Consider the following 26,331-nt stretch of genomic DNA (forward strand, 5'->3'; position numbering starts at 1 on the left):
TGGGAAATGTTCTTGTGCCTGTGTGCCTTGAAGAACTCAGTAGAGATGGAAAAGAGCTAAGGGAATGTTCTCCCTGAGAGACATGCCTCTTGCTCTCTCTATGAAAATACACCCACATTGGGGTGCTTGGAGCTGCCTATATTTTGAAGGTCAGACTGGAACAACAAAGAACCAGTTTGATGCCAAGCAACTGGAAACAAAAGCTCAGAGGTCAGGAAGGGGAGTGTGAAGTGGGAAAGGGGGAATGTAAAGTGTAAAGTGGGAGAAGTAAAAAAAAAAAAAAAGTCTGTTTGGAGAGGATTAGGATTGACTAGACCAAGATTGGGTCCTAGGATGAGAAGCAGTAGGGATGCAAAGCTGTTAGGAAAGGAGTGAGCCCAGGGAAATGTGGCTTGAGTGGGTTTGAGTGAGACTGTGACAAGAAAGTTGCTTTTCAAAATGGGAAAATGCTGGGATAGACAGAAAAAAAACAACAGCATGGGGTACAACACTTGCTCTGTGCTCAAGACAAACTCTCAATGAACAGCAATTCAGTCTATTAGTCCTCATTTTCTGAAGAGCCTGGTCCTAATCTGCCACACAGCATTGATTATGGGAGCATGCATTTCCAGCAGGATCCCTTAACAGTTACCTATTCGTTATCTGACTCACAGATAATGAAATTCTTTTCATACAGTGATCTATAAGGTGAAAAAATTGTGTTTAGAGAAATTCATTTACAAAAATAAAACAAAGACCTAGGGATTAAGGTCACAAGTATTGTCAAAACTGGAGCAAACAATCTGAAGCACAAAGAAGTTACTTTTTTCTTTATTTCTTTACAGAGAAATCCATCCTATGCATACTCGCATGCACTTCAGATACTGTTGCAAGAGCTCAGCAATTCAGCAAGTCACGCACAACTATCAGAAGATCTAGCATGTATCATTAGAAAGTTTGGTTTAAGTAATTACCTAGCATCGAGTTTTGTGGCAGAGAAAAGGATGCACTCCAACTCCTAAATATAATGAAACAGACACCAAACAAGCAGAAATTGTAAGCAGTTCATAACCAGATCAAGCCCATGAGCTTGCCAAAGGCAGACTGCACCTCAGGAAAAGGTAGGTGATAAGTTTAGCACAGTCAAGCTTGGAAGAAAATAATTTCTTTTTCGAAAAGGAATTGCAAGGATCCATGCTAATTCTATGCATGATATGTGCTGTGCTGTATCACTCAAAGGAAAGGCAAAAATACCATTACCCAAAATGACAAATTAAATGAGATATAGCTGCTTAAACTGTTATGAAATGTATGCTTAACTTACAGCTATTACAGGTGCAGTGGCATCGGTGGCTACATTTACATGTAAATAAGAAGGCCTTAAAGCTGGTTTTAAAAAGTAATGCTGGGACTGTGGGTACTTAAATGAGTAAGCATTATTGTAGTGGACTGAGTTATGGAAATTTTTCTTCAGTCACAACTTTGATTGACAAATTAAGTTTTCTGTGTGACTTAGAATTTTGACACACGATGCTCATGCTAGGTACAAATATGACAAGTTTAGAGGAGAGCTGCCTGTGAAAATGTAGAAACTGAAGATATTACTACTCCTCTTTAATTACTTAATAATGACCTTTTTTCCACTTTTGCTTTATTATAGGAGTCAGAAGTATGTAGCATATAGATTGTCCCCCACCCTCAAGGCCCCTCTGCATACCTCCCTCTACCCAAGGCCTGCCAACCAGGGTATTGCCCTTAGGAGCTGAGGATGTGGGATCTCATCAGAATGAAGCTTCTTACCATCACTTACTACCTGCAGGTCGGAGGGGTGACAAGTCTCCGTGATTGTTATGCCATTGGAGGTGGCTTTGGAATGAACATAGGAGGCAGAAGAAACAGAAATGGGTGAGTATGAGAAAAGGCTTTTCTACTGAACATTTCACTGTCTTATTTTATATATATATATATTTTTTTTTCCATTTAATTTTAACAGCATTTCCCAATTTAGCTAGCATTCAAAGCTAATTCACTGGGTGTTCTCGCTTACACATGACTAGCTACAAATGAGGTATATTGTTGCAAATATGCTTTTGGATAGGATTCCCTGATAAACTTTGAAACAAGACCTGTGGCATAAATAGTATCAAATGCAGTTTTCAACCTCAAATGGGGGCATATTTTGAATTCCTGCTTTGTTTTAATTTTGTGCTCATTAGGATAAATTCTAACTGAGTTTAAGCTGATGTAGAAAATGCACCATTAGAAGGATTGGCATGAGACCTGAGAAACCCACTGCTTTCACTGCAGTTCCCATTTTGGAATTCATTTCCCATTTTCACTTGGTCAGAAATCATTCGATTTTCAGAACTTTTGGCTACATTAGAGTTATGCAGCTAAAAACACAGAGCAGGTGTATCTTTATAGTCCATAAAGAAAGTGAACTGATACTGTGAAATGCAATGTGAATACTTCTAAAGCCAAAGGTGGTTTTTAGTTGTATCTATATAATATGAACTGAAAAGGCAAAATTATTTACCTTTATCACATCCTGCAGTTTTCACATGACATCAGAAAGGGAGTAAGCTATTTTAATTGTATCTGTGATATCTGTGAACATTTATATTGTCTTTTGTTTAACCCTGAATTTCATGTGTCAAAATGGCTGGTTTGGAAATGCTGCTGTTACCCTTTCAAGTTTCTTCAGTATTACATTCCTCCTAACATTTTTGTCCAGAAATAATAGTGTGCAATTCCTAGCAGCCAGGATGCAGAGGATTCTAGAGATACTTTATACATACATAATGCATTTCTCTACATTCTTAGCAGATCATATTTCCATAGGCAGCTGCAATTAATTCAAAGCAACTGTAAAGTGAAGAAAAAAACACAAACACACAACAGACCCTTCTATCCTCAGGGCTTTCTTGTCCAGGTAGATACAACCATTATAGACCAGAACTTGTGTGGTTTATAGCAGCTGTTAAGAATGCAGAATTGACAAGCAAGTGAGCAGATATACTACAAAACAAATACTATCAACAAAATTACAGGCAAGAAGGTCCCTTCAATTCACAGACAAACCTATCCTGAATTGGTGGTTTCAGTGTATGTTTAGCTCAGGCCACATGTCCTGGTGAACAGAAAGCATCTCCTATTCAACATTGTGTCAGCTACACTGGATTCTTCCAATCAAAAGAAAAACAAAAACAAACAAAAAAAACCACCACAAAACAAAACAACAAAACAGCAAGAACTTTCACAGAAAGTCTATAATGGAAGGAAAGTAATTAATCAATCCATTTTCTATGCTGAATAGCACAGGGAGTGTTGCTACTAAACTAATGGCAGTAGAATGGGCTTCAGTATGTTCTTCACATGTGCAACTGGATTACAATCACTGTCTAGCTGCAGATGAGGGCATGGGTCCTCCAGACTCATAGAAGGAATTTTCCTGAATTGAATATTGGTATTTAACTGGGAAATCATGTGAAGAAGTGTTTTGGCCCTTAATTGCATTTGGAGATCCATCTATAGACAAGTGCAACACAGTGAAAATCATAAGCACAAAACCAGACCAATACATCTTGTGACATAATGTAGGTTAACTGTTGAATACTGTTGCTAAAATTAGTGGCTTTGTGTTAGAAGTTTAATATTGCACAGTCTGCCATGTATTTCAGCACATGCAATTATATATCTTAAACACTTCATCTGTAGCTGCACCTGATTAACTATAGCCATATCAGAAAATATATGGATAGTACAGGTGACTAATGCTTTTTACAAGGTAATATTGATAATATTCACCTCATGATCCTGCAGCTGAGTTTAATGCTCTTTTCCCCGTTTGCACATGCAATCTGTCCTGCTGGCAGAGTGCAGTCCTGCCCTTTTTGAAACACAAACCCAAAGGCAGTTTACTTCCTGGGTTTTTCAAACTTTTTCAGGGACTTTGCAGCAGTCTCACAGATAACCTCACCTCCTGAGGGCACTGTCATAACATCCTCTGGCAACTACTGCAGTGGCTTACACTGAGAAATAGCATTAGGCTTGATCAGCACTGTATATTTTGAAACATGAGGCCAGTGGGGAGCAGTGGGTGAAAGCCAGAGGCACATTAAAAATTCAGTAATATGAACACAAACTAAGTTAGAGAACTCCAGCAGGGATTCACAGAATTCTTTGGATCGAGTCCTTAAATGTAAACTTTATGTTATAAACTGCTCTGCAGTTGTTAATGAGGACATTTAGCATCCCATGACCAGCCACTCTCCACAGACTGTTGCAGCAGATAGCACTGATAAAGAAACTCTGATTGCAAATAGAATCAAAATGGTTAACAGACCGTGATTTCAAACCAGTAAATAATACTATAAGACTGTGATGCTAATAATAATAATAATAATGTAAATGCTAGCAAGTATTTGTATGGTATTTTGCAAAACCTTTACATTCCTGTTTGCATGATCCTTGCAGCATAGTAGTTATATCAGTGTATCTTATATTTGTGTACCTAAAATTATAAAATGCTCATCATAAAACAGTTACACCAAACCACCTAGTTCTCTTCAACAAAGTTTGGTCTGAATCTCTTGATTTTATTACCACAGTAACATAATGCAGATTTTACACTTTCACCAGAGTTCCAGCCTCTCCTTTACACAAGGATTTTTTTTTTCTTTGTTAAGTTTTGAATACTGTGTGAAAATGAAGAATATAAATATAGCACTGAGTTGACTAATTAATTCCAGATAGCATAGTAACTTGAGAGTATGTTGTCTAAGAAAAACAGTTTGCTAAATCACATTACTGAATAATCTAAAATTCAAGATTTTTGTATAATCATATTTTTGTGCCCTTTCAAATTCCTTTGTTATCACAGCTAAAGCTGTAAAACCTTCTGCCTCTCTTACCTCTAAAGAACAGTCTCCACTCATATACAGGAAATTCAGAAGTGCAGCAAATTGTATTTTAAGAAGATAAATTATCTAAAATCCAAATATTTCAAAAACATTATTATTTAGGTATAATAGGCTTTTCTTTAATAACATGAAAGAGTCAAAGCTGAATACAAACCAATCTTTAAATTCTTTTTTGCGTAGCATTTCTGCAAGTCTATTTTGAATTAAAACCCATATTTTAAATATGCTCTCTTGTCCAATTTTAACATGAATACAGAAACACTTAATTAGATGTCATGAGATCATGCTGTTTTATATAACTATGTGCTATAAACATGCATTTTCCACAAAAGAAATACAATACAGTCATATAAATTACAATAAATACTGCTTACCTTCCTTCCTTAGAAACTATTCCCTGAAGGCAGAGTAAATCTGGTTATAAAATGAAAAACAAGCCTGAACTGTACAACTCACACACATACACACAGCAGATACAGTCATCTCCATGAAGAATGCCTGTTTCTAGCCTTCTCTACACGTTTCTCAATTCTCCACATCATAGTTACGCTACAAGGGCTCAAACTGTGCTTAAAATACTATTCTCCAGCGCAGCTATAGGCACCAACACATTGCATAAATGGTACTTACTGTTCCAGAAGTCACGCTTCATCCTATAGGAAATTTACACCTCCAAACCAGGGATTTGTTACAAGTGAGCAGATTGTGGCAAAACACTGTGCCTGGCTTGTCAGAAAAAGTTGCTACTTTCAGTGATCGGCACATATTCACAAAGCACAGTATCTTTATGTCTATGTATGTGCATGCGTACCTACATATGCACGTCTACAGAAGTTGCAGTCTGTCTCACAACCACATGCTAACTGCTGAATAGGGGAAAAAAATCTTGTTAGTATCCCACATGATCATTTTACTTCGCTGTGGCTTTTTGCATAATTTTTTCATGTAATACAACCAAGGCCGGTGATGCTAGAAAGCATTTCTAACTCAGACACGAGTAACTATTAACATAAGGCACCGAACTCATTTTGGCTTCCCCTGCAAGAGCACTGCCACTGCAGCAGCAGTGCAGGGTCTCTCTGCTGGTACTCATTTGCTGCAGTCTTTGTGCATGAGTATACATTATAAACAAATTAGTAACACAATGACATCCAGTACCCAAGAGCTAAAGAAATCATGGAGAATCAATCAGATCTTACAGCAGGCATGCAGATTGGCTGTAAAAACATTTAACAGCAGATAGATTTTTCCTGTACTGTCAAAGTTAAAGGTGCCAAAAGAAAGCACACACTAAGGCATTTTTGTTCCACTGTGATATTGATCCAATGCCAGACGTAGTGAAACACAATGAGCACACAGTCAGCCTTGGTAAATTAGGTAAATTAGAGATCATTTGATGGTATTCTATTGTTGCTATTGTAATCACAGTAATTTTCACTGGTAATGGTGCTTCATGATGAAGTGCGGTTCTCACAGGATAATTGTGAAAGGTATCGAAAGATTCAGGGTGTAGCATCTGGTTTTAAAAGCTCTTCAGATTCAAATTGGCATTTTACTTTATCTTGAAAATTTATTAGAGATTCAGATCATGCCGTTTTAAATGGAAAGGTGAAAGCAGGGTAATTTCAATCTATGAATTATTCAGATTCAGACTGGTGAAATTGCCATCCATGAACTGATTCTCTGACAGTCTCTTTTGCAGAGCCTCCATTACGCTTGTCATTTTTATTTCTTTATCTACAATATCATTCTCAGTTACTGAGCTCGTCCCTTAGGGCTGTGCTTCACAAACCAAGTATTTCAAATTGGCAATAACCTAAATGTGTTGCTGTCTCAAATCGCAGTCTCCACAGGCTGTCTTTTCCAAAGCATTAAAACCCACATCCACGATGGTGTCTGTTAGGCTCTTCGATTAGATGAATTTGAAACAAAAATACCCAGCAACAATAGAACAGCAAAGAGAAGAGACCAGGGTGTCATATCGAAGAAGAGTTATGTTCCTGTAACAGTCCAGCAAAGAAAGTGGTGCTTTGTGCTTGTTCCTTTGTTGTCAGTGTAACCCATTCTAGTTGCATAGCATCACGCAGAAAGAAAAAACTGTTAAAGCAGGCTGACTTTGTGCCCTGATTTCCAGCAGGAGCAGATAAGAACTGCATTATAGACAGACTAATCCAGGCAAATATATGCTCAGAGACCAAGCACAATTTATAGCTTCTTACAGGCAAGAAAAACAGAAGTAGTAGTAGTAGTTGTTGTAGTTGTAGTAATTGCAGTATTAGAAGAAGGAGAAGCGACTGGATAACCGAAAAGGTTTCATTCTCTCAGACTCCAACCGATACAGATTGCAGTCCCAGAGAGTCTCCACTTGATGGCTGGTTGTGTCATTGCTAGTCGACTGCTGCCCTGTATCCAAAAGGAGTGGGATTGATTTAGGTCAGAGAGTCTGGTTTCTTGTATGAGCTTTGCTCTAACTGAGGTAAGAAACTGCAGCAATCTGTATTACCAATCTATATGACCCTGGGACGTTGGCACAGCTTCGGCAGTGTAGTGCCTGCAAAGGCCCCAGTCGAGCAAACAGTGACAAGTACTATCTCCTTTGTCCTATTGCTGCAGGTATATCACCGTAGCATAAAAAAAAAACCCTCTTAGTACATAAAGTGGGAAGCCAGGCGTTCTTCCTCAGAGGCAGTTTGGGTGCAGAGCTCCAAGCAGTCCCTGCTCAGCTGAAAACGCTGCCAGGCTGAAGCCAACACATCCAGGCTGTGTGTCTGTTCCTGCGCTAACACCAGGAATATTCCCTTCATATGAAAAAGGCAAGAATATAAAAAAAATCTATGCTGCTTTGTGCCTGGTTCTATGCGTCTGCTTTGCCGCACTGCGACTAGAAAACTGCAGCAGTAAGAGCTCTGGCAGTTGCGATAATGTAGAAAGCAGCAGCTCTGTGACACAGCAGTCAGCTGACTTGCAGTGTTATCATTCAATGTCCTCTGTAGAATAAGGCCAGTTTCTAAGGTAGCACCAGGAGGATGACCTTGCATACAAAAATTGGGCTAGAAGGATTGGCAAGACTTATGTACACCTGCAAATGATTTTGGGGTGATGTATAGCACTCAGGATTGTGCAGGTCTTTTCTCTTCCTCCTTTCCTTCTTCTTTTCAAAACAGAACTTGTCATTTATTGAGCAGTTTTCTCTATGTCATGAAATAGTCAGTATGGTCATGGTACAGTTGACGACAAGAGCTACCATTAATAACAGTGGTTAGGTAAATTATTTTTAAGATATTGCTTGTAAACCACGTTTCTACAGGAAGACCTGGTGGGTTTTTACTAACTGCCCCAGCCCCCGTGTCTATGGACATGCTCCAGGAAAGAGAAAGTAGTCAGGTGAACACTCCTGAAAGGCGAGTCCTAATTGGCAAGAGCATGTTTTTGAGTTCTTATGGAGGCATCTAACTACCTAGACTGATTTTCACCACTCTCTGCAGCTCCCAGCTAAATTCACTGGGAACATTTGGTTGCTCGTGCCTCTGGGAAATCAGACAGGAGAACATTAAAGTTACAGCTGACAGTTATGGGACCTGATTGAAGTTTGGAGTCAACAGGAGTCAAGTGCCCCACCGCCACCCAGGACTTTAAAAGTTCCCTTGGGGAACATCAGGGATGCCTTTGAAAAGCTTCACCGTGTGTCTTCCTACTTAATTATACCTAAAGCTAAAGCAGCCCCATCAGAAATTGTTATAAACCAACTTGTCAATCACTTACTGAAGGAATCTATATTATGTTGTGTTACCTTTGGCCTAGCACAGACCAGCTTCCACTGATCTCAATGGACAAACTAAACCAGGGTAAGTTCAGGTTAGATATAAGGAAGAAGTTCTTTACTGCGAGGGTGGTGAGGCACTGGAACAAGCTGCCCAAAGAAGTGGTGAATGCTCCATCCCTGGCAGTGTTCAAGGCCAGGTTGGACAGAGCCTTGGGTGACATGGTCTAGGGTGAAGCATCCCTGCCCACGGCAGAGAGATTGGAACTAGATGATCTTAAGATCCTTTCCAGCCCTAACCATTCTATAATTCTATGGTTCTATGAGATGCTGTATTTGCTCAAGCCAGAACAAAATTTGTTCTCTTGGAGGACACAAAGAGCAGAGCAGTCATGCAATGACTGTATGTCCATTGCTATATTGCTTCAGGGAGGGAAGTGTCTGTTCTCATGCGTAGCTAGTTAATGGATGAGTAATATAGCCACAGTCCTGTCTCTTCCATAATCATTTTTTATTAAATGCCCCAAAGGCCACTATTCCTGCAGTCAGCAAAATTAGCACAGACGTCTAGTGGGGAGGAGCCTGCGCCCTCCTCCTCGCCCTTACAACCAACCAACTGCACTCCTCAATTATGGGCTGTGCCTCCTGAGCCCCATATGCTTAATATTCAAGAATATATTGCTATTTGCTGGGATCTCTGATGGAAGACAGGAAGAAGCATGAAGTCTAGGCAAACTCTGGGAAGCCAAAGATGCCGGTTTTCCTGCCTTAAAGGATTTTCTGGATGACTAATGTGTCTTGACTGTGCTAATGAAGTGTCTTTTTCTGCTGAGCTGTTCTCCATGGCCTCTGGCTTCAAGATAAGCTGGATGACCAGTCCTCCTTCAGGGAGTCTTGCAGGTGGCAGCTCTTCGTAAGTGAAACATGGGCTGTAGATGGCAGAAGATGCGTTTCCACCACCCATTGCAGCCATGGGAGGGTACTTCTCTTCCCCAGCCACCAGCTGTGTGGGACCAGCTACAGCTGCAACAATCACAAACTGAAAGTTTCTCCCCACTTTTTTTTTTATTTTTCCCTGTAATTCCATTGTCTCTTTGGGAATAGACAAAGGCATTTTACTCCCTCAAAGCCCTGCAAGGCTGGGGGGAAACTGCACCCTTTGCTGAGGAAAGAGTGAAGGCAGCCAGCTGGCTCTGGTGACAGTGCCCTGGGGGTCAGTGATATGCGAAATGCAGGATGGGGTGTACCTACTGACAACACTTCAGGAGCTCTCCTAAAACCAACATTAGGGTTTGGTTCCAACACAGACTTTTCACTTTGGTTTTCTGGTGCTGATGAAGGCTAATGCAATTTCCTGAACTGTGTGAAGAGCTCCTTTTCTAGTCATTAACACACACATCTCTCCCCATGAACAAGATCCTAATTTGGTTTTCTTAAAGTCTGTTACAGAAGGTTCAAAGTTGAGTGTTTTGATTAGTTCTTGGCTATGTAACCATGTGTGTCCTATATTACATTCTGTTGCATTTTTAGAGTAAACTACATGTTTAGAGTAAGAAATCATATTTGGACAAATTTCAGAAAGGTGACTAAAACATTGAAACTTTTACCTAATTTACCACTTAATAACTCCAGTAACAGGACAGATTAAAATTTTGCCTCTTTCCTCCCATTTTATTTTTTACTGAAATGAAAGTTGCATCCAAGTCCATAAACTGTATGCCAAGTTTTAGCTGAACACAATTAGAAACAGCTTAAATATTAAACTGAAATCTGAAAGACCAATGACATTAAAGGGATGCTTTCTCACAGGCTCTTAACCATAGCACTGCTGACAGGATGCTGTATTAGAGCTGAATTTTAAAGGCACCACCACATATATCCCACGTATTACGCTAAATTACAAATTCACAACATTTTGCAAGTCATTTGGATGTTGTGCTCCCCCTTCCTAAATATGTGAGACACCATGTTCATTCAGCTGATATTATTTTAAAATCCTAGAGCATTGCTTCAAATTAATAGGGCTGGTTTATGTTCTGTGCTTTTTCTCCATTCCCTATATGTTGGTTATAGTTTTTAGTCAATCTATATTCTTAAACGCTAATTTTTTTAATCAACTGAACTTTATTTCAAATGGACCTCTGGTTGTTTGTTTTTTTTTTACTTGTCAGATTTTAGTAAATCCAATTGCTTTGATTTTAATTATACTACTGTGTAAACAAGTAACAAGAAATACACTAATCTACAGGTTTTTTTCTGTCCATTATGAGTTGGCTTAGGTTTTTATTCCTTCCCACTGTACAAACCCTGGGCCTTCAGATATTTAAACTACTATACACATGTTTTATGAAATCCTCCCAACAGCTGGTTCTTTTAAGATTTCAGTGAAGTAGCATATTGACTACCACTCCCTGCTTCCCGTGTCTTCAATAAGCTTCATGTAAGTCAAGTCTACTGAAAGAAAAGAAAATCCCACTCACTTTTCTTCAGTGGAATTTGCCAAGGAGCTGACTTTCTAAAAACCTGAAAATGCTTTCAGAACTGGTCCCTACATACACATAAAAAATGGCCTTACCAAGTCAGACTCAAATTTGAGCTAGAGAATTAAACTTCTACAAGCTGCCCTCAGAAGACTAGCAGGGGCTAATTAAAAATATAACTCTTGCCACAGAAGTGAAAGAGAATCCTGTGTATTTCCCAATCCTGCTTCTGCAAATCCTTCCTGCTGAAACAGCTGAATCAGAACAAATTGCTTATGTGCAAGTTACTTCAGCCATATGGTGAAAGAAAAAAGAGCCATGTGCCTCCTCAGCTATGCAGTAAATAGGAACCACCTCCATGTGGTTTTGCACATTTATAGCTAATGTAGAGACCTAAATGTGAAATCAGGGAAATAAAGTGAATTTGTGAGTCTTCCTCTGGGAGTTAAGGCTTATAACCTATTAAAAATATGATATTTAATCAGGTACAGATAAATACATATATATTGCAATGCTGATTATCCTGCTATGAGTAACATTTTTCATTTAGTGATTAAAATACAAACAAAATGAATTGCGAAAACCAGAGCAAAATGGCAATATGCATAAACCACTAACAATAACGGGGAAATTTTTTGATCCAAAACACGAGAGGGCCACTGCAGGAGGTTGGTGAATAGGATGCGACAGGAATGTCAGTAAAGGACAGGCACAAAAGAGACATCTTGTTGTATGGCACATCATTGGTGTCAGTCACTAATGATCTTCTTGGCATGTTCAGTACATAGCTCAGAATGTATCAACATTACTTCTTTTTTGTCTTGCTATTGGAAATCAGTTTAAATTTTCCATGATAGAAACCAAGGCTTGTGCAAAGGGTGGTTGCATGTCTTGAGGAAGGTTACATCTTTGACCTTATTTGGATGTGGCATTTGATAAATCTGGGACAATTAATCATGGAATAATCTATGAGATTATCCATCTGGGGCCTCTGTCTTTTTCAGCTTGGGTTTGTGCTTCAGTTGGTATTTTTATTTGCTGAGAAAGACTGCAGTAGTGCCAGGGATGAATGAGGAAACAATCCTGGAGGGAAATTAAAAAATTAAAAATATGGCATAAAGTAGGGGAACCTCTATAAAAGGACAAAACTGAGTGTACAGCACCAAATATATTGGCCAAATGCAGCAGTCTGCAGATAAAAAGCCATCAATCTGCTATAGCCCACCCAGAAACCTGAAATTCCCCCCCAAACTTTCAGGAACCTAATCCTCTAAGAGAAACAATTCACACCTATAACCAGAACCCCAAGCTCTCGTCAGTGCTTACATGGCTGTTTATGTTTGTGTGTTTGATATGTAATGATTTTATTTAAAATTGCCATGCTCCTAGTGCAGTTATCATCATCACTATTGCTTGCAGTTAGAAAATGCATCAATTTCTTCATTTAAACCATTAAAATACACCCAGCTAAAAATAAAAACTGGAATTAAAAATTGGAAATAGAAACTAACATGCAGGGAAATGCTAAAGTGAATGCAATCAGTTCCAGATTTAAAACAGCCTCCCCACATTCACACCCTCCCCCCCCCTTTCCACTACTGGGTGGTCATGGACTCACGACTGTTAATAGTGGTTTTCTTTAGAGTCATTCCAGACTTCTATTTTCACTCACTTAAAAATGGGAAGAAACAGAGGTATTGACTTAATTTTCTACATGTTCTGCACTAAGTTTCAAAATCTACCCCTAAGGAAACAGGCTTCTGAAATGGTGGTGGAGTGTTCCTAATCAGGGTAGCAGTGGGAGTCTGGAAAAGACTTGCAGTCAAGAGAACTTGAGCTGAAAAAAAGCCCCTATTATTCCTCAGGATGGAACTCACTAGGTTTATAGAGGGCAGTATATGACATACAGGCTGTGATGGGCAAAGGTTGGGCTCCTGGGCATTAGTGGGTGATGCGGCCCACTTACAGCTGAGTAATAGAGCAAATCTAGCAGTATTTAGTTACTAGCTCCCAGTATTGGCCCTGTAAAATTTCTGGAGCTTTACTCGGTACTTGGTAAAAGAATCATAGAGTCATAAAATAGTTAGGGCTGGAAAGGACCTTAAGATCATCTAGTTCCAAGTTTTACTTGGTAGTAACTTTACTTGGTACTGTGGTCTGACCCCACAGGAGCAGATGGACATTAGGTGTGCTTTTGGAACATGTCTTCCAGGTCACGGTAATCCAAAAGGAAGCCAGTGGGCATGCTGCAAAAGGGCTACACAATGTGAACATCAGCAGTGTAAATGGAAACAACTGAAAGATGTGCTTCAGCAGTACCCTCTTGATCCAAGATGGAGTGATAGGAGAGACACAAAGACTCTCTTCCCATCTTTGGTCAGTAATAAAACTAAACTACTTCAATGTAACAGCCACTGCGGATCTGCTATTTTGACGTCTACTCCCATGCCAGCCGTTATCTGCAGTGTGTTCACAATCAGGCCCCATGTGATACAAAATTGTGTATTTTATCCAATACCCAAAGAATACCAGGGTCTGGCATTTTGAGTAAAAGTAAAAACAAATCTGCATAGGAATATTCGGGTAATATTCCATGGGCTTGCGTAACATAACTAAATAATCAACTAACCTAGTAATTTAATTTTTTCTGTTCCCATTAAGTTATTTAATAAGCAGTTTAAATGCTATGTTATTTCTTCTCATTTTAACTTGCACATTTTTTACCTTTTCCTCTCTTGTTCCACAACTCTGGTGGCCATGTGGCCTGTTTCCCATCCCAGGCACAACTGTAACTTGGTCTGACCTCTCCTACCTAGAGGGGCAAGAGCTCAGCTTTTTGTCCCACCCATCCAGGTGTGTTGATTTGGCAAGTCACAACTTGAAGTTCTACATGTATGCAGTGCAAAGTTCAGGGTCTAAATACCCTGCCTTGCAGAGCATCAAAAGAAGCACTTAGCTGCAAGGCAGCAAGGAGATAATCCCCATCTCCTCTGAGGAAAAGACTGAAGGGTCAAAAGAAAATGTCCTGAACTCCCGGCTTGGCTGCAGGCAAATTGTTAGAGCCTACAGCACAATCCTTTCTGGATTCAGGGCTTCCCATATGCTGGATGTCAGCTTAGCTTTCCTAACACTAAATCGCATATTTTAATGAGCTTTAGCAAGCTTTCTCTGCAAATTATCTTTCTGACATTCTAGAATAAGTAGGGCAATAAATCACAATGTAATGCAGGTTTCATGTTGGGTCTGCTGGGATCTGTGAAGCTCTGGCAATGCAGACAGTTAGAATTAACCAAATTATCAGTTCGTTCACTAGCTTAATAGAAACCATTTTACAGGCAGAGCTGTAACTTGTTTTACTGTTGATCTGTGAAAGTCCTTGCATTTGTATAGCAATTTTTTATTACCTACAGCATAGTTCACCCTTCTGAACCTGTGAAGTTACTTGTAGAAGAAAGTATTATTACTCAGAAGTAATGATTAAAACTGGATTCAATATAGTTGCTGAAGACAACCACTATGATTTAGTTTTTAAATTGCGTATGCTTGAAAGAATGGTGTGCATAAGCTCCTGTGTAAAGGATTAAACATTTCTTTTATGCAAGTGCACCAGAAGGTAACATCTAGAGGACCATCTTCTATACATGTACTTGGATTTTTGATAGGCCCATCCCACACATGATTACAAGGGTAACAGTGCACACATGCAAACAAGTTCAGACTTGAGCACCTGGAGCTCTGGAGGCTGCTTGAAGATAAGGACCATACACCCAATGACCTTCAATCTCTATTTCACCCTTCACCAGAGAACATTCCACCTTTTTTGTGGAGGTAAACCACATTTAAATTTCACACTGACATAAATTCAGGCAGGCAACTCACCACTCCCCGTGTAGGACAAGCGAACTGCCAATTGCTGGGTCTAGGGGGATGAATCTGTGGAAATACCACCCTAGACTTAGCCAGCTTCTTGTGCGTTGTTTTTCGTTGGCATTTGCTGTTGGGAAGCAGGAAACTATGCCTGATGGACTCTCACCCACTCAGAGGAACTCTAACACAATTATATTAAGTACATAACAAGCACAAATCACTTAGAAGATACGCATTTAAATCCAAAGCTCTTTCACAAGCCATCTGAAAGTGCTTCACAGTCTCACACAACTTACATATTTCTTTGCTTTAAATTTTCAGCATCATTCTATTTAATGATTTCTATAGTTTCCTATGGCCCTTGATAATGTTTTAGCCTTCTATCTGTAAATCAAATATAACTCAATCAAAAAGAAAACAGTATTTAAATCTTCTTTCATAGGGGAAATAAAAATGTGCCATTTTGTTTTGAAATCTAATAAAAATGATAGTGCTTATCTTTTCCCGTTGGCTTAACGTGGCCAGGGTTTTATGTGCAGGATGGCCTTTGCTCTGAAGTCTGATGATGGGAATCATGTTTCTGTGTGTCTTTGACACAACACAAAATGAAGTGTATCTCTGATCTTATCTGAAACTATAAAGTGCTATTATGCTAAACAACAATATAATGAATGATTTAAAGAAAAAAATAAATCAGCAAAGGAAGCTTAACCAGTTCTTCTAGTTGGGCTGCTAGATACAATTAATATTCATCTCGAATTTATCCCTTTTCCTTTCTGAAATAGGTTAAAAACTGAACTAAATGGGTTCCAAAGTAACAGAAGCCTCATTTCACTTTTTTTTTTTTTTTAAGAAAATCATTTTAACATGTTTAAACATATGCTTAAAATGTGCCTTAAACACTTTTCTGGGAGGAGGTTTTTCTGATCACTGTCAACTATTTTTCTCAAAGTTCATTCACAAAGTTTCTCCATCTTATTATTCATAAATCACATAATCTTGTTCCTGCTATCAATAGACTAATGCCCCAGGCGCTGAAACACAGCAGTTACAACTGCGGCCTCAGTCCCATGCAGGCTGGCACATCCGCATAGACTAGTGGTCCCAGAAAGGCTGAAATGTTTCCTGGCACACATCTAGCCAAGGCCAGGATTTTATTGAAACGTTTTGGTTAAATCTGTTTTGATATCGTGAATAAGGAAGAGCATGCCTTGTTCACATCAGCAGCACCACCACACTTTACAGGCAGCTCTGTTGGGAAACTGCTTTATTGAAGCATGGACTGGCAATTTAAGAAATAATTTAATGCATAATAAATAGCCCAAAGAGCTGCATCGTTGTGAAAATTTTCCACAATGTGACCTAGTTACGAATTTCTGAAATACTGAAGTTCACATGTGTTTGGGATTTAAGGTCTGGCATTCAATGTTTTGGAAAATTAGGAGCTGCCAGGCTCTTCTTCTTCCACCTCCAGAGTGACTGATGGTGGTTTGTCCTCTTGCAGCTTTGGGTATGTGGTGTGGCCAATGCACAAGACATGCTGAGGAAGCAAAAACCAGCCTGAGGCTACAGAGTTTCCCTGTACTTGCACTTCCTGACCATTGAAGGCTGCTGCAATACCGTCAACAGTGTCATATTGTCTGGCAAAAGAAAATATTTTTTCTTCTATATTAAAATGGTATATTTTAAGTAAATATGTGCAAAAAAAATATAGAATGCTAAGTTTAAGGTTAAAATAAAAAAATGCTTTACAGATATACTCTAAGGACTGCTGGGCTGACATTTTAAATTATGTTTTAAATAGTCCTGCTCTCTCCACGTAATTTCATCATATGGAACTTTGGATTTAATAATTACTTCTCAATTTGCTCGTAACTGTTTCATAGCTATTCAATCTTTTGGTAACCCCATTCTTAACTTAGCTCTTTTAGAGCTGCTTTTCCTTTTGCTGATTATTTTAATTACGCAGAAGTCCAATCTTCTCTCCACCTTTAGTCTGACAAAATAAAGAAGCCAATCTTTTTTACCTTGATACATACATCAGGTTTCTCTGCTCCCTTGGAGAGTAACTATTTTCTAAATCTCTACTAGTCTGAATTAATCTTTTCTGAAAATGAATCACAAGTATCGCAGGTTTTTTCACTAGTATCTTACCAAGGGACTTGTACAACAGTATTAATCGTTTCTACAACCTCTTGAAAAAAAAACCCATAAAGTGGTCTTAGAATCATTGTGATTTATGAAATTATTAAATTTCTGGCTTTCTATGGCTGCAGCACCTTGGTAGATGATAATCTTGCTGTGACACACTTGTATATCCAGACTGCTCCATCTGCCCTTGTCATTTATAGCCACTGCACACTTACCCCTCAGTAACAATGATTACTGGTAATCTGTACCAGCTTGGACTTGTACTTTGTACTTTCTTCTCCCATTTCTCCTGCCCCATTCATGCAGTACTCCAGTTCTCCTTGTTATCCCAATCTTCCTTTCTATTGCAGTGCCTCTTTGTCTTATAAGCAGATTTCTCTAATGTGCTTCCAAATCATTAGTGAAATACTAAATAAAACCAACACCAAGACCAATCCTTGTGTGACTGCTCTATAAGCTTCCTTCCAGCCCAAACCTTCCATTTTCAGCAGCCCCCAGAGCTGATCTCCCTGTGCCTCACTGACCTCACAAACACTAGAAATCTCTCCATCTTCTCCAGTTTAATTAATAATTGCCTATGTGGCACTATATAAATACTTAACTGACCTCTAAATACTTCTTTTTGTTTCTCTAGAGAATTTTTTATCTTATCTAACACAGCGTTTGAGTTAAGCAACCACAATACACCTTTTGTAAAGACAGAAGTGTATTTGTCCCATCTACAATTTACTTCCATCTGTGCATTATACTGCCTGTGCTGATGAGGATCAAAGACTCTTTTTTTTTTTACCACTCTAATCTATTTTTGTTCAGAAAACTCTGTTATTACTATTAGTACCAAAGGTACCAATAGTATCATCTGTCCCTTCAGCGTGTCTCGGTTTAGACCTCTAAGTGCCAAAAAGGAAAGTTGTTTCCTGGCTCCAATGGCCTATCTTGTCTTCCTGCCTGAGCATATTTCCAGCAAAGGACTTTTGCTGACAGTATGAGGCCTGAAGTCTGGAGCACAAACAGAAGAGTTCCTGCTGTGTGATACTGGTGAGGTTTGTTATATTTTATGGACCAGTGAGAGCCACATTTTCTCTTACATGCTACCTTGGGCAATACATGATGCCAAGTGCAGGAGGAACAGTCTCTCTTGAACAGGTTTGCCATGAATGGAAAGTGAATCATAGAAGTGAAGTTCCTGCCTCCTTCAAATGACAGCACTCACTCCCTTGATCTGAGGCTAACGCTGAAGTTCATGCCCATTTGCTTCAGAAGCAGCATCTGAGAGTTGTAGCATTTGTTTTAAGGCCCAAAGTCTAGGTGTCTTTAACAGATTAAGGAAGGAAAGATCTTTTCTTGCCCTTCCTCATAAAACTCCACCCAAAGAGAAAAGAAAGAAGGTTACTTCACAATCTAAATGCTGTAATTCAACAAAATAGTCCTTAATAGAAAATAAGGCTCTGTGAGGGTAAAAGTAAGTCAGTTGTGTTTGCTTGCTCTGAAGTCTACCAGAACACGTGTTCAGTAATATATTCTGAGCTAGATATGCTCACCTGTAGAACTGTCAGGAATAATTACTACTTGGGTGCCTGAACTGCCATTATTAAAATAATGGTGTGCTTAGTCATTAAAAAGCAAAATTAATCCAATTGCATTTCAAGTTCTAAACTGGCAAATTTGCAGAAAGATCTCAGACTGACTTGAGAAGATTACTGAATATAAGTAATGCAAGTCCCAAACTGATGAAAATCCAGGGCCGAAATACCCCGGTGCACCTACAATAAAAGGGCAAAAGCCAAAAGTCTTGTGGCACAGGAAAGCCAGGTGAGTTCAAGGTCAAGGTCACTGCTGCCACTAAAATGAAGTATGGCTTTGAGGACTGATCACATAATATTCGTAGTCAGACTGTGCTCAGCATTATAAAAGGTAAAAACAAAATAAAACACTCCCTAGAGAATACACCAGATTAGGCAGTTTTATGAAGTATTGTCTCACATTAGAAAGTTGCCCACATTCAAATAGTAACAGAATAGTTAGTTAGACATGAAGGTGATGATTGATAAGTATTTGAGTACCAGGTGGTTTGTTCTGAACTTTGAACTGATATGGGGAGGCAGAGAATAGCATTTCTCTCACATGTTGAACCCTTTTCAGCCATGCATTCACCCATGTTTCCAGAGAAAATCATATGAACCCTGCACTTCCTAAGACTAAATCTTCCTTCAGTGGACTACTTTTACTAAGACCAAATGCACCCCAATCCCCACACTGCGATGCAGATAGTGAGTGAACTCAGTATGAAATACCAACCGTTACAACAGGTAGACATCCATATATGCATTAATATCTTCTATTTCGGAGTGGAATTAGCATGGCTAAGCGTAAGCAGTCAATTATTCAAATATTCCATCTGTGAAAGTTAAGTTCAGATTTAGCAAGTAGATCAGGTAAGGCAGTAGCTTCACTTTGAAACAACAAAAGCTCCTAAAGCTGGTAGCTTAAAAATTGCTATAAAGGCTTTATTTGCCTAACTGTAAATTCATACATTTTTACAATGTATTAATCAGTCTGCATAATCCTGTCTCCAACCCCAGTGACAGAGTAATTGATGTAGATATATCTAGAAGGATTTTAGCCTCACTGGCAGAAGCCTTCCCATCTGCAGTAATATAATGAGCAATAAGAAGGAGTATGAACATGAGTCTTTGAGGTCAGGCTAGTGGAGAAAAAAAAGGTTAGTTTGTACAAAATCTAGTCTGCATGCATGCAGTCATTGTTTATAAATTTACAAAGCGTTTTAAAGCCTTCACCTTAGATCCTCAGTTTATGAAGAACTACTAATTGGCTTTTTGAACAAAGATCTTCTTTTCCATGTTTTTATACAGCAATGCAAATATAGTGCTAGGATTAAGTATCAGATCAACAAAAATGTGTTAAAAATTGAAAATGTAATTCAGAATAAAAAGTCAGAGGGAATTTCAATCCACCACAAAACATTGTGTGCAGAGAAAGGAGCTAATCTGAATAGGCAAATTAGTCCCTGCAGTTATTTGTTCAGGACCATTAAATTAATGCATTTAATGGTTGCCAATTACTAGGTATGTGTGCTGCTCTGTGCCAATGATAAGACACTGCTGGGCATGCATTTTAAAACCATAATCAGGATCAAAACTTGGGATTCTTTTCTCTTTATTTCTCTTTTCTTTTAAACACACTTACATGTGCAACTTCTTTACTTTCAAGAATACCAAACTTACATTGACAAGTGCTAATAGCTGTACTCTTTGCTATTAAAACTCCTTTTGTTGGGAAGCAAATTTGAAGATACATGTAAGCAAAAGATACAGAAGCATGTAAATTGTAGAGGAATTACTACTGTATCACTCTTTATTTAACACAAAGGCGTCTTGATGTAAGTGAAAGCAGAAAATTGACACAATCAAGATTGTGACTCCATTACAAAAACTGGACATGACTCATTGGTAAGGACGAAATACATTTCTTTTAAACAAGCTCTTTAATTTTGTACTAGAATATAGAGAGCTTTGGAGGTTATGTGGTATGTTTACTGCTGTGTATATATATCTATACATGCCAGTGTCCACAGTGTGAGCTATAAAACTAAGAGAATGTAATACTTATTTTTTTTATGACTGCTATTTAAAATTCAGTTTTTACAGATTGTGTTTGATTATTCAGAAGGGTGACAGCAAATCCACTACGTGACTTGATGGAACTAAGTAGGCAAAACTGAGCCCTTATCAATGACAGATCATTCTCATAAAACAGACAAAGAAAAAAACATTTATACTTGACAAATCACTTGTGTTCTACCTTAGATTAGAAACCTAGAGAGCAAACATATGTTTTAAAAGATTCTAAATCCCTAGAAAAGAAATTAATCAAACGGATTCTCTGAAAGACATTTTCATTTTCTTTCTAAGTAGCACAAACTAAGTAACAACAAAGCCACGCACACGAAAATTAAATGTAAATTCAACAGCTAGGACAGTTTACAAATCACTTCTGTAGCCCTGAAGCAGGATAAAAGGAAATAAGTATACTTCATGGTTGGTAACCTATTAACTGACACCAACTGTTGCAGCTGTGAATAAAACAAATGCGCGATAAGATTAGATATGTTGATTGCACCTGGCCATCTGTAAATTGCTGCTTACCATAAGAATCACATGCTTCCTACTAGTCACTGTGATAAATGCAGAGTAACTGTTGTTGGTTGTTTTTTTTTTTCTTCTTTTGGTAAATAATAGAGGAAATAATAAAGCAAAACTTGTAGGTAGCAGATCTGTTCTTTCAGGTTTTGCAGAGTTTGCCCCAGTGTTTGCCAACTTTTAAAGGGAGAAGGAGTAAGTCAAATAAATGAGACTGTATCTCACCAGTGTGGACAGAACAAGTCATCTAAATGTGTTTGTTTTATACAGAGAGACTGCAAAGGCCTTGCAAGTCTTTCTATGTTTTTGAACAAAAATACGATAGAAATATAAGTTAACATAACAACAGCTACAGCAGTCAATTTTTACCCCTTGAGGGAGTCACCAGCAGCTCCTTACTAACAGCTCCCTTTATTTTTAGGCTAGAAAAACCACAGAGGAGGCTTATTGCATGTGCCACATGCAGATGCTGCTTCGCCTACTCATGAGCAGGCGTCGAAAAGGAAGCAGAGGGGCTGCTGTGAAGAGGAACATGGGGCTATCACACAGACCAAGGCATGCAAAACTTCTGGCATGCCCCCCCCCCCCCCCAAAGCAGCAGCTGCCCCCCCCGAGCTGCTGTCCCACTCCTCACATCACTGCTGGGGTTGGCTTCTCCCCAGGGAAGGCAGCTGTGGGGCAGTAAACCTTTTATGGCCCAAGGACCACCTGGCAAGGGCCTCCTCCTCTGCAGCAAGGCAGCGCCAATGAGCTGGTGGATGACTGACCACTCACTGTTCCTGGGTGCAGGACAGTGAGGCACTGTTTCCTAAACCTGCAGGAAGTATTCCTGCTTTCTTGTGGGAAGATGCAACTGAGCACTGCTGCCTGAGAAGCATCTGAGGGGTCACTTGGACTTGCCAAGTGTGCAGCCAGACCACATACAAGTCAATTTGAAGAATCAAAAACCAGAATGGTAAATAAGGAGCTTTTTGCCCATAGCAGGGGTTTTGGAACTAGATGATCTTAAGGCCTTTTCCAACCGTAACCATTCTATGATTCAATGATTTTTTTACTCCAGCTAGATACTGTCCTCTACTGTATTAACAAAACCTGAAAAACTGCTCTACCATAGCACTGACAGTGTACCTGTGCTATAATTTGTCCCTGTTACAAATGACAGTGTCAGTATGGAGGGCTCTCTTTTAAGTAGTGGCATATCACACTTTATGTATGCATGCGATATTACAGCCTCATTAAACAACAGATTCCACTGCTCCTGTCAGCAAGTGCTTAATATAGTAGTGTTACCCTGTGTTCCAAAAGGAAAACAATTGCAGTCAAAAAATGGTAAATGCAATCAAATGTCTTAGTTGCAGTATCACCATGGCTGTGAGATAGTCGGGTGTCAGATATCCTTTCATGGCTGGATTTGCTTAGGAATCTGAACAACCCAAACAGCAATTAGATACCATTTCTGCTCCCCTAGTTTGCAGTGATTTTGGCATTACATGTTGAGCTTTTCTGAGCAGCAGCCCATTTAACACTAGAATGTACAGCATGCATTTTGAAACCCCAGTTACTGAATATAGATATGGAGTATATAAGATTGCAAAATACATCAGCATATATTTATGTAAGAACAGCAGAACTTCTTCTGTTTATAGCAGTAAAGATGGTATTATATTTCTAGGATAAGAAAATGGAAAACCAAAAATAGATTACTTGAGAAAGCTTAAACTCTAGATGATTTTTCTCTTCATCAGTAGGTGGCAATTTATCTGCTCACTTGCTCCATGTGATTCTGGAGATGAAATCTCCATAGGTAAATTTTTTGCCACGTAAGATATTTTTGTGTGAATTTTTTAATGCACAAGGGTGAATGCTGTTCAAATTTCCTTTACATGATTAAAAAACAAATTAGTGCAGAAGTTAGAACAAATTAGAGTGATGCTGAGAACAGGGAAGCAGAAGGTTCAAGACATGGTAAGCTGTGGGCTAGTGGAGCTATGCAAAGGAGCCAAAAGTGTGCTGGCACCTGCCTTGAAGAGCCTTCACCCCAGGAGGAGTTGGAAACAAAGCTGTGCACAGAGAAGCAGTAGAACAAAAGTAGAGCAGGGCACACCTGCACCACAACCCATTCCCAGCTGCTATATAAATACATTGGAGAACAGGAGCCACTCTTGAATCACAGCTGATGTGACACATAAATCAAGGGTGAAAATTTAGAAGCATCTATGTACCTGCCTGATATGCAAGATGACTTGATTACAGTTTCAGGTATTTTTAATGCTATAGTCTGCAGTGTACATCTATCCTAAAAAGCAAATGCCTCCAGTGTCTATAGGAACTTGGTCATCTTCTGTCTGTTTTAGCTCTCTAGTCTAAATATTGGTTTTTTTCCCCAGTGCTCTCACCATTGTTTTTGACAGTGGGTTTAGGTTTTATTCCCCTTTTTATATATACAGGGAGAAAAGGTCATACACAGAAGTCTTCAGGACAATGTCTGTGGGTATGTATGTGCTCTTATTAGCAACATGCCGCAGTGCCTCAGAGATGTTCTTTGACAGTTGTACACTGCTGGAATGAGCATTACTTGTACACCTGGTGTAAGATACATAAGATGCAGTCTTGTACCCGTTACTTCCACTTTCCACAAAATATCTATCTGAGAACCACGTAACTTCTGTGCCACACCAGCAGAGGCATGAGAAGGAACTTTCCGTCATGGGGCTGAGAGCATGAGGAAAAGCCTAAGATCTGCATTGAGATAACGTAAGTGCCTCAACCCTTTCCCCCCCTACTCCCCCGACCCGCACTGGGGCACACAACGTCTTTCTTGAATATAGGGATGTTTTCTGAAATATCAACAGGATTAACACCTTGAATTTCAAAGGCAGTCCTGCTGAGCCAAACTAAGGGCTGTTTAGCTCTTTCACAGGAAAGCTTTGAATAGCAGGAGTGCAATATTTTCACATTTTTCAACTATTGTATTTATAATCCACAAAATGACTATACACTAGCATCCTCTTTTACAGTGTTCAATAAATCAGTAGTTTTACAAGCCAAAATTCAACAGTTTGGGATTTTTTAAATTCATTTTGGACACTCAGATTAGATACCAGACTTTGTGTATTGGTGAAGCACATGAGTCGAGGATTAGAATTTTTGAATAATACATGGAAATTGCATGATTCTTGTACTATGAAACGCTGTATAATATTCTAGCTTCCTGAGGTTCCACACAGATAATTTGTTATTTCTGATACCAATTAATCAAACTTAAATACAGACTCTATAAAGCAATGCAAATTCAGACATCCTGCCTCACTTGAGAACACCTGCAAGTTGATATCACTCATATATATGCTTCTTGAGTGTGACAGCTAGATCAGGATTACATAAGGTAGTGTAGAGCTCTGCCACCTTTTTCTGATACTCTCTTCAGAAAAATACAATTCTTAGAGAAAACAAGTTTTTGAAGTAGGTTTTTTTTAATAAATATTTGTATTTAATATTAAACCAGTAACCTTTTTCTGTACAAGCAGCATAAGCAAGGTAGGTGACAGAGACTGTAGAACAGGCCCTGGCAAGTACAGAATGGTATCATTTGAGCAATCTATTCAGAAAAGATTAACAAAAAAGAAAAAACAAAACAAAACTACTTGTAACTGTCACACCACCACCATCATTAAGAACAATTATAAGGAAGGAAACCAGGAAGAAAGCCAGACTTGTATTTGTCCTGAGCACAAAAGGAGAAAATTGTAAGAAACGTACTTTTTTCTCTCATTCTTTTTAGATGAAAATGTATTTTTTCCTCTTCCTACCAGAACCTGGTATGTCCCTACCTACCAGACCCGTTATGTCTGAAGGCTACAGGGATGAACGAAGGGGTGAATTTTTGGATACAGAGACAATTTTATGATAAAAAATACTAAACATTGCCTAAAGTTGAAATATCAGAAAATGATAGGCCATTCTTAAGACCGTCTTAATGGCATGACACTGCTGGTTTTAGTCACAGTTATTTCCGTGCCTCAGGAGATCCTAAAATTAAGGAAATTTGAAATAATCACAGTTATTACCTCCACCGTTCTGTTTTGAACAGTAAACAGTGTTATTTGATGACAGGCTCCTCTGGAGAAAGCTCTGCAGAAAGCCTCCACAAAGCTTACATGTCAGCTGTGTATCTGCCTGGGTGACCATTTTATGGTGAGTCAAAAGCCAGGTGCTGCTCCAGAGTCTGTCTGCCTCTGCCAGGACTGTCTTTAGAGTGCATGGATAACTGTCCACAGGCTGCTGAAGGACTTCACAGAACCTATGCAAGATTTTACTATTGTTATTAAATTACCTTTAATACATCACTCAAGAAATGTTCTCACAAGAAACAAGTTAGAAATGCTAAATTTTAGGAGAACCCTTTTTCTTGTGTGCACAGGGATTACCTTTTGCCTCCTTTCCAGGGGTACTAAGTATAAGCAACATTGTGCTCAGCAGAAGAAATCAGTCATATGCTGAATTAAATAGTATGCGACATCCCACTAAATGATCTTTAAAACCAACCCAAATTTAATTCAGTTCACAGTGTCTTTGTAGCTCCAGCTTATCGATGACACTAACATCTGGGTGACATCACGATTCTGTGGAAGTGGGTAGCAATATTACCTCATTCTTGGTACTACGTGGGCTTCTGGCAAACTGTCTTCTTGCAGCTGTTTGCTAGTTCATAGAGATGGCAGGAAAAGACGAGCTGAATGTTATGAATGTGGCAGTGATAAGCTTGTAGAAGGCAAGGGAAGGTGAGAGCAAGCAGGAAAGACAAGTACAGGTGACTGGGAGGGAACGTGAGGGGCCGAACAGAGGAGCATGCTCAAAAATCGCAGCACTCAGAAAGAGCAGAGTGGTCCTTCTCCAGTCCTACCACAGGGAAGAGGCTTGGCCTTGCCCAAGGGATGGCTGCAGGCACCCACCAGCCGCTGCTCCCCAGCCCTGGCTCTCCTCTGAGCTACTCAGCCTGGGGTGGCCTTCAT

At 39.2% G+C, this 26,331-nt stretch overlaps 2 long non-coding RNA genes across 2 annotated transcripts; one reads left to right on the forward strand and one right to left on the reverse strand.

Annotated features, from left to right (window-relative positions):
• Positions 1-256: 256 nt before the first annotated feature.
• On the forward strand, positions 257-16,724 carry LOC134163299 (uncharacterized). Its single transcript, XR_009964681.1, has 3 exons — positions 257-1,100; positions 1,640-1,884; positions 16,513-16,724. It is a non-coding gene; the product is annotated as an uncharacterized LOC134163299 (long non-coding RNA).
• Positions 3,611-7,910, reverse strand: LOC134163298 (uncharacterized). The gene is made up of 2 exons (XR_009964680.1): positions 5,532-7,910; positions 3,611-4,290 (listed from the first exon to the last, which is right to left on the reverse strand). It is a non-coding gene; the product is annotated as an uncharacterized LOC134163298 (long non-coding RNA).
• Positions 16,725-26,331: the final 9,607 nt, after the last annotated feature.

Source organism: Pezoporus occidentalis, unplaced genomic scaffold (assembly GCF_034315485.1).
Source record: "Pezoporus occidentalis ecotype Australia unplaced genomic scaffold, CSIRO_AGI_Poc_V1 ctg2, whole genome shotgun sequence".
In the NCBI taxonomy this organism is placed as follows: Eukaryota; Metazoa; Chordata; class Aves; order Psittaciformes; family Psittacidae; genus Pezoporus; species Pezoporus occidentalis.